The 8,244-nt window shown below is 37.7% G+C and overlaps 1 non-coding gene across 1 annotated transcript; it reads right to left on the bottom strand.

The window, feature by feature from the left end:
• Positions 1-7,084: 7,084 nt before the first annotated feature.
• LOC120221197 lies at positions 7,085-7,191 on the bottom strand. Its single transcript, XR_005525758.1, has one exon. It is a non-coding gene; the product is annotated as a U6 spliceosomal RNA (small nuclear RNA).
• Between the last annotated feature and the right edge of the window lie 1,053 nt (positions 7,192-8,244).

The raw sequence follows: 8,244 nt of genomic DNA, 5'->3' as shown, positions 1-8,244 counted from the left end.
AACAATAGGAGATAGTTTACATAGACTGGATTAACTTCCTGTACTAGTATGTAGTCATTAAAATTACTATGAGAACTCTGATTAAAGACAGAAGATATAAAGTTTTTTATTCTGGAGTGCCTTAGTGGCTCAGTTGTTTGAGTATCTGACTCTTGATTTTGGTTCAAATCATGATCCCAGCATTATGAGATCAAGCCCTACATCAGGCTCTGTGCTGAGCATGGAGTCTGCTTAGGATTTCCTCTCTCTCTCTCTCCCTCTGCCCTTTTCCCTAACTTACATGTTCTCTCTCCTCTAAAATAAAATTTAAAAAAATAACTTTAAGTTTTTATTCTAATGCTTAAGTAAATGTATATATACCTCTATAGACATCATAATAGAGAAGAGATTCTCTAAAATTGGAAGACAGTGTTCTGGAAACCTAACCGATTTGTCCTTCTGGAAAAGGTAAGGTTGGAGGGCAAGGGTTGGCTGTAGAAGCAAGGAGAATATTCCTCTCAGACTGGAGTTCTACATAAGAGACAGGCAGAGTATGCAAGTCTGAAAGAGGGCCTGTTCAGCTATTCCATCTTTCTTTTCATTAAGTAATTTAACACAGAGAAGAAACTACGTGGTGGTGGAGTAAAAGAAAAAGGGCAAATCTTGTCATCGATTTTGGCAAAAATTATTCCTCCCCTTGACTATTTCTCACCTGTGTGGTTTTTTAGGATGGTCCCTCACATTGCCTCTCTCACTCCTGGCTGCAGGGACAGGCCCCCTGGAGGGGGCAGGATGGAAGATGCATCTAGGCATCTAGGCATCTAGATGGCCTAGAGAGGCCAGTCATCAGGAAGCATGTTGATGGTCTTGGAGCAATCCCAGCAAAGCCTGGTTCAAGAAAATGGATCACAAGTACTGGCAGCCTCTCAAGTTCATCAGTGGGCCAAAATAGACAGAAACACACACCCAAAGTATACAAAATAAATCTCACCTCAACCAGCTGTCACCAGAAGTCAGCAGACAATAAACGTGGAGACCAGATGGCCTCTACCTCCATGATGATGTAACTTAGACCTCCTGATGCCTAGATACCACCCAAAGAGAAGAGAGGGGGGGAGCCTCCTGATAAATTCAACGTTCCCTTTCTGTTACCCCAAGATGAGATTGCCAGATGAAATACAGGATGCCCAGTTAAATTTAAATTTCACATAAACAATACTTTTTTTAAGTATAAGTATGTCCCATTGAAAAAGTATGTCTTGTATTTGATTTGCTAAATCCAGTAACCATACCCCACAGAGACAGTTTTAATTGGATTAGCCTAAGGCACCTAGAACAGACACGTTTAAAATTTCTTGGGAGGGGCTCCAGGGTGCTCAGGCATCCCTCAGCCAATCAGTTGAGTGGTTCATGGGACTGATTTTGGCTCAGGTCATAATCTCATGGTTAATGAGATTGGGCTCTGCAATGACAGTGTGGAGCCTGCTTGGGACTCTCTCTCTCCCTCTTTCTCTGCCCTTCCCCCACTTGCATGCTCATGCTCTCTCTCTGTCTCTCTGTCTCTCAAAATAAATAAATAAACTTAAAAAAAGTTTCTTTGGGGAAAAAACAGGGATGGAATATTGGAAGTTTTATTTTATTTATATTGTTTGCTGTTGCTTCATTTAGCATCTCCTTTACTACAGAATGGGAATAAATGCTCCAGGATAAAATGAGCCCAGTTATTTAAAATGAAGTTACATTTTCTGTGTATTTGAGTAGTACATTTTTACCTCTCTGTGTGACAAACTTGGAGAGATGGAACAGAATGTGTGACAAAGTATAAAGGCAAAAGTTTCCACATTTTTCATCAGAAAGAGTCATATAGATACTGTCAAAATCTGTTAAGCCCAGAAACAGAGAAGCTAATATATTTAAAAAAATTTTTTTAATGTTTGTTCATTTTTAAGAGACAGTGCAAGCAGGGTTGAGGCAGAGAGAGAGGGAGACACAGAATCCAAAGCAAACTCCAGTCTCTGAGCTGTCAGCCCAGAGCCAGACGCAGGGCTCAAATTCACAAACTGTGAGATCATGGCCTGAGTTGAAGTCAGATGCTTAACCGACTGAGCCACCCAGGTGCCCCAATCACAACATATCTAAAATCACACACATAATCATAGAACTAAAAGCCCATTACCTACCTTTAAGTCATATGCACACAAACAAAACACAACACACAAACACTATAGTAAAAGTTAACTTACTTAAGAGTGACCTTTAGAGAATTTAACATAATTTTATTTTCAGCTGTTTTAGTGTAAGGGCTACCCTCACTACCACACTGTGGTTTGTGAAAAGTGTCACTCGCCCCCTAAAGTTGATTGGTTCCTTCTCATCCACTCCCCTATCCATGTGATTAGGTCCTTTTCTCCTCCACCCCCACCACATGTAATCAGTTTCTTCTCTTCTCCCCTCCCCCATATGATTGGGTCTTTTTCTTTATGCCGCCCTCTACTCTAACATGAGGTGGAAATGGAGGAGAAGGGAAGAGAGTAGCCCGCTTTGAGGGGGATATAAGCTAAAATACTGCCTGGTCTAAGATACATATAAATATGCCATTGTGTGTTTGAAAGCTTGAACACAAAGTTGAGCTGTATTGTCGAAGGAAAGGACTGAAAAGAACCTTTTCTGTTTGGAGAGTTGACAAGGAAAATCTTTTGATGAAGGTCCTAGACCTACAAAAACCATCATGTCTGTGGGACAAATGGGTCAGCCTGAGCAGAGCATCTCAGAGACATGAACTCTAGTCAAAGAACTGGGTCTTAGGGTTGTGTTGCGGAAGCTGATGAAGTCCACTTTGGTCAAGCATAGTCCAGGGGGAATGGACATGTTCACAGAGATGTTCTTTTGGGAACCCTACGGACCCTGGGCAGAAGCAGGAACTTAAGACCTCCTGGCATCAGTGGACCAATTCAGGAGCAGCATGAAACTGTGGTGCCCTGTTCAGCTACCAGTGGAAGCTGGGCTGACTCCTTGTGGAAGGGATTTGTTCCCTTGGACTTCTCAGCTAATGCAAGGCAAGGGTGTGAGGCTCTCTAAGGGTGAGATGGGCAATTTTCTGCCAGTCTGGCTGGGGAACACATGAGTGTTGTGATATCAATATCAGATCAAGAGGAATTTAAGGCACGAAGCATTAGATGAGTCAGAATGGTACTTTATATAAAGAACTCCACCTTGAGGGACTGTCATGAACTCTGATAACCTTTCTGCTGTGTTGTTTGACATGGGCAATTTAGCAGTCTTAAATGTGATTCACCATATTGGATGACAAAGAAGATACGATCATCTCCAGAGATGCTGAAAGGCATTTGACCAATTTTGACATCTTTTTATGATTTAAAATGTCAAAATAGTGATACATGAAGGCTCCACATGATTAATTAAATACATAACAAAGCCAAATCTAGCATTATTCTTTCTGATAAAACATTACAAGTATTAAATGCAAGACACAGATGTCCAATATTATATCTATTATTATTTAACATTGATCAGGAACCAGTGTAATGTCCTGTAATGTTATTGTGAGTTAATGCACTTTGGAAGACAAGAAGTCAAGAATAAATATGGGAAAGAGGCAAAAGTAATATTATTTGAGGATATGGTTATATGAGTGGAAAACACAAGAAATTTCATTACAAATGATTAAAAACAATCTGAATTAAGTTAGGTAGCTACTTACAAATTTAATATAGAAAAGAACTAATAGCTTTCTCATATATAATCAACAATCACTTAGAAGATATGAGGGAATAAAAGATCCCTTTTATAATAAAATGAAACATGCATATTAGACAGGACCGCAGACAACAGATTCTACTCTGGCTACCTCAAAAAAAAAAAAAAAAACCAACAACCAAAAACAAGTTTATCACAAGAAATTAAGAAACGTATAGCATTTGGGGGATATAGCTCAGGGAGTCAAGCTTGGATGCCACAAAATGAGACTCAACTCTACTGGCAGCAATACCTAATCACACCACAGGGATGTTCTGAGAAAACCCCTATGCCACTGAACACGTTTGCCATGAGAGCTAGTCTTCCAAATGGATCCCATTCTTGGTTCTCACTGCTGTCTTCATATTCAAGCATCTAAAGAAATAAAGACCTACAGAAAAGAGAAAAGCATTTAAAGCAGAACTGACAAACCACAGCCCTGGAGCCAAATCCAGCCATTGTCTCTTCTGATAAATAAAGCTTTATTGGAACACAGCTACCTCCAGTCATTTACATATTTACATACAATATGTAAATGGCTGCTTTCCTGCTACAGCAGCAGAGTTGAGTATTTGTGATGGAATCCATTTGGCCCACAAAACCCAAAATATTTACTGTGTGTTCCTTTACACATTAAGTTTGCCAATCTGATCTGGATAAAAGAACATCTAAAGAAAAAAGTAAAAAATCTCCACTACTGCATTGTTACCACCACCATCTATCACACTTCTTTCCCAGAGTTAACAGGGCTAATAGTCTGAATATACTTGAGTATACAAGCTGTTCTCAATACGTTTATATGCACATGTGTATGTACACATACAAATAATTTTCACATAAGTGAGATTCAATAATATGTACTGTGCTACAACTTGCTCTTTTCATGTAGTATAGCTTGGAGCTCTTTCAATGCCACAGAGAGCTACCTCATCCTTTTCAGTGACTGCACAGTAGTATACAATTGGGATTCAACCAAAATTTAATTAATATAACCATCCTTCCATAGGGAATGAGATTTTCCAATGTCTCATAATTATAAGCAATATAACAAAGAACACTAAATGCATATTTTTGCACAAGTGAAAATATTTTAGTAGAATAAATACTTAGGAATAGAATTACTGAATCAAAGGGCATACCCTTAAATTTTTTATTTTGATAGTGTCAAAGTGCCCTCTGGGAAAAGGATATTAACATTTAAACTCTTATCAACTATGTATACCATTGACCATTTTATTAAAACTTGCATCAAACACACAATCTATTCTTGTTAATTTCAGCCACTGTGATGGGTGAAAAATGTATCTCATTTCATTTTGCCTTTCTTTGACTAAAGGAATGTAGCTATATTTTTAAATTTCTTTTGGCCATTTGTGCTCCTATGAATGGCCTGTTTTCAGCCTTGGCTTATTTTTCTCTCTTTTTTTAAAAAATATTTTCTTGGTTTATTTATTTATTTTGAGAGAGAGCGAGAGCAGGGGAGGGCAGAGACAGAGTGACAGAGAGAAAACCCCAACCAAGATCCATACTGCCAGTGCAGAGCCCAACATGCAGCTTGAACCCACAGACCATTAGATTGTGACCTGAGCCAAAATCAAGAGTCAGATACTTAACCGACTGAGCCACCTAGGTGCCCCTGCTTATTTTTCTATAACAAAATTTGAAGACAAGTATTTTGGTCATTCTACATAGCATTTTGTAGTTCTTGTCAAAGTAGTTGCTGATCTTTAGAAATGGGAATATTTAACATTTTTAAAATCCACATTTCTGGCTTCTCCTGAGTATATGAATGCTCTATAATATTGCCCTATTGGCAATAAATGGCTGGAACAGAAGACAGCCTTCTCTCTCTTGTGGAGCAGGTGCTGTCCTGAATCCCAGGTCCCTCTTCTCTTGAAACAGGCCACTGACCTCTTCCAATGACTTTTCTAATCTTGGTAGGCACTCAGTTTTGCAAATCCTGTTCAATTTGTCATTTATCTTTTTTCTTAGTGATTTTTAGAAGCTCTTTACATATGTAATATATTCATGTGTCTCTTTTGTACATTACAAAATTTTCTCCTATTAACTCCCTTTATTTAACTTTAGGACCACTGGGTTTTATAGTTGCTTAGGAAGGTCTTCCTCAATCCATGTTTAAAAGCTATTATTATATTTTCTTAAGATGCTTATGAGTACACTATAAACATCATATGGTATTATTATTATATGTTTAGTTCTTTCCTGTTTAAAGTATAAATTATACTTTGTATGTGTTGTGATAGCCACTTTCTCAATTTCATATTTAGAGTATTTCGTCATTTGCTTACTTACTTGAAATGCCACAAAAAGGAGTACATTATTCTGTACATTTTTTACAACTAAATAGTATATGCAGAGAATTATTTTATGTTGGTTTACATAGATCTACCTGATTTATAATAGATATTTTATTAATTCCCTTATCAATTCATTTTGTAATCCATTTAAACAGCCCCCTATTTAACACATATGTAGATTTTGTCTAGTGTTAGGTTACTACAGTGGCACAATAAGTATTTGTTTCATTATACAACCTGTGTGCATGACTACCAGTAGAATTCTAGGGATTAAGTTATCAAATACAAAAGTATGTGTACTTTTGAGGGATGCCTAGGTGGCTCAGTCGGTTAAGTGTCCAACTCTTGGTTTCAGCTTAGGTCATGATCTCATGGTTATGTGGGTTTGAGCTCTGCATCAGGCTCTGCACTGATAGTATGGAGCCTGCTTGGGATTCTCTCTCTCCCTCTCTCTGTCCCTCCCCAACTCATATTGTCTCTGTTTCTCTCAAAATAAATAAGTAAACTTTAATTTTTTTTTTTTAAAAGTATGTGTACCTTCTAAAGATAGCGAGGCTTATGCTCCCACCAATAATGTATGGGACTGCCTTTTTCCAGTCTGTGTGTATTTTCTCACTTTATTGATTTTGCAAGACCATCTGATAAATCTGATAGGTGAAAAATTGTGTTCATGATTTTAACTTCTATTTCTTTCATTTTCAATGAGATCAAGCATCTGTTTATGTGGTGGAACCACTTGTTTTTCATTTTGTTTTGCTGGTTTTTTTTTTTTTTCAATAAATTGCTTATCTGGGTCTTTTGCACATTTTCTAAGACCTTTTTCTTACCGGTCAGCTAAGGATTTCTTTTGAATGATGAGGCCCTTCTCTTATACATTGCAAGTATTTCTTCAGGTTCTAATTTTCATTTTTATGCTTTCTGCTGTATAGAAATGTTTTTAATATAGTCATGTGTATTAATTTTTTCTTTTTATGGCTTCTGGGTTTAAGTATTATTTATAAAGACCTTCCACAGCTCCCCTCCATTTTTTTTTTAATATGGAATGCTTCACAAATTTGCGTGTCATCCTTGCACAGAAACCAAGCTAGTTTTCTCTGGATCATTCCAATTTTAGTATATGTGCTACCAAAGTGAGCACCTTTCCACCTCTTAATATTCATTCTGAAAAAAATCTCCCGTTTAAGTGTTTACATTTAAAGTTTTTTTTTACATTTTTTTCAAGTTTATTTATTTTGAGAAAGAGAGAGTAGGGAATCCCAAGCAGCCTCCATGTTATCAATGCAGAGCCCAACGTGGGGCTCCAGCCTACAAACCATGCTACCCTGACTTGAGATGAAATCAAGAGTTGGATGCTTAACTGACTGACCACGCAAGCACCCCTACATTTTTACATTTAAATTTCTAAGTCATTTGGAATGGATTTAATGTCGTGTTATAACTTTATTTCAGTTGTCCCAACTATTTATTAAATAATCTGTCTCTTCCAAACTGATTTGAAACTCTTCTATATTAATTCCCTTAAGTATTTGGGGCTCCTTCAAGGACCTCTATACCCTTTTAGTAATTTGTCTGTATATTGGTTTGCCAAAATCAAACTTTTTAAATAATTGTGGCTTCATGATACAGTATCACAAATTAGAGCCTTAGTCCCTTAGTCAGTATCTATTGAACAAATAATGTCTTGGTTTTAAGAGCGACACAGAGAAAGTTTGGATTCCATGCCTGCCCTCTTGAAGACGAGAAAGACACTGCTGCCCTAGAAACCTGTGAGTGTCCTCTTATCTACAGTCCAGTGACTAGCTCCACACTGGCTTCAGTGGCACTCACCCAAGATGAAGAGATAAAGGTGTTGCTGGAAATAGGGGGCAAGACCTTCTTCTTGACCTTGGGGAAATCTCAGGCCATCCCCAGATCCTTTCTTCCCTAATATGGATTATGTCTCTGTATAGACTTCAGATACATGTATTCATATGCTTCAGGGAAAAGCATTTGGGGACATTCAGAATTTAAGGCCACTATTTGATATTTCTTACTTTGGATCTAGCAACAGTAACACCCTAACCCTCTTATCTCTAAAGCCTGTGCAAAATATCCTAAAAGCTAAACATTTTGCTTACTCCTCTCAAAATAGCAGCAGTGTAACAATCCACTCCCCCAAATAATTGGCTTGAATAATGCCTCACAGAGACAG

The sequence above is a fragment of the Hyaena hyaena genome, unplaced genomic scaffold (genome assembly GCF_003009895.1).
Source record: "Hyaena hyaena isolate Hyena2069 unplaced genomic scaffold, ASM300989v1 scaffold_767, whole genome shotgun sequence".
Lineage (NCBI taxonomy): Eukaryota > Metazoa > Chordata > Mammalia > Carnivora > Hyaenidae > Hyaena > Hyaena hyaena.
The sequence above is the reverse complement of the archived record's forward strand: the minus strand, read 5'-3'. Positions and strand labels throughout refer to the sequence as shown.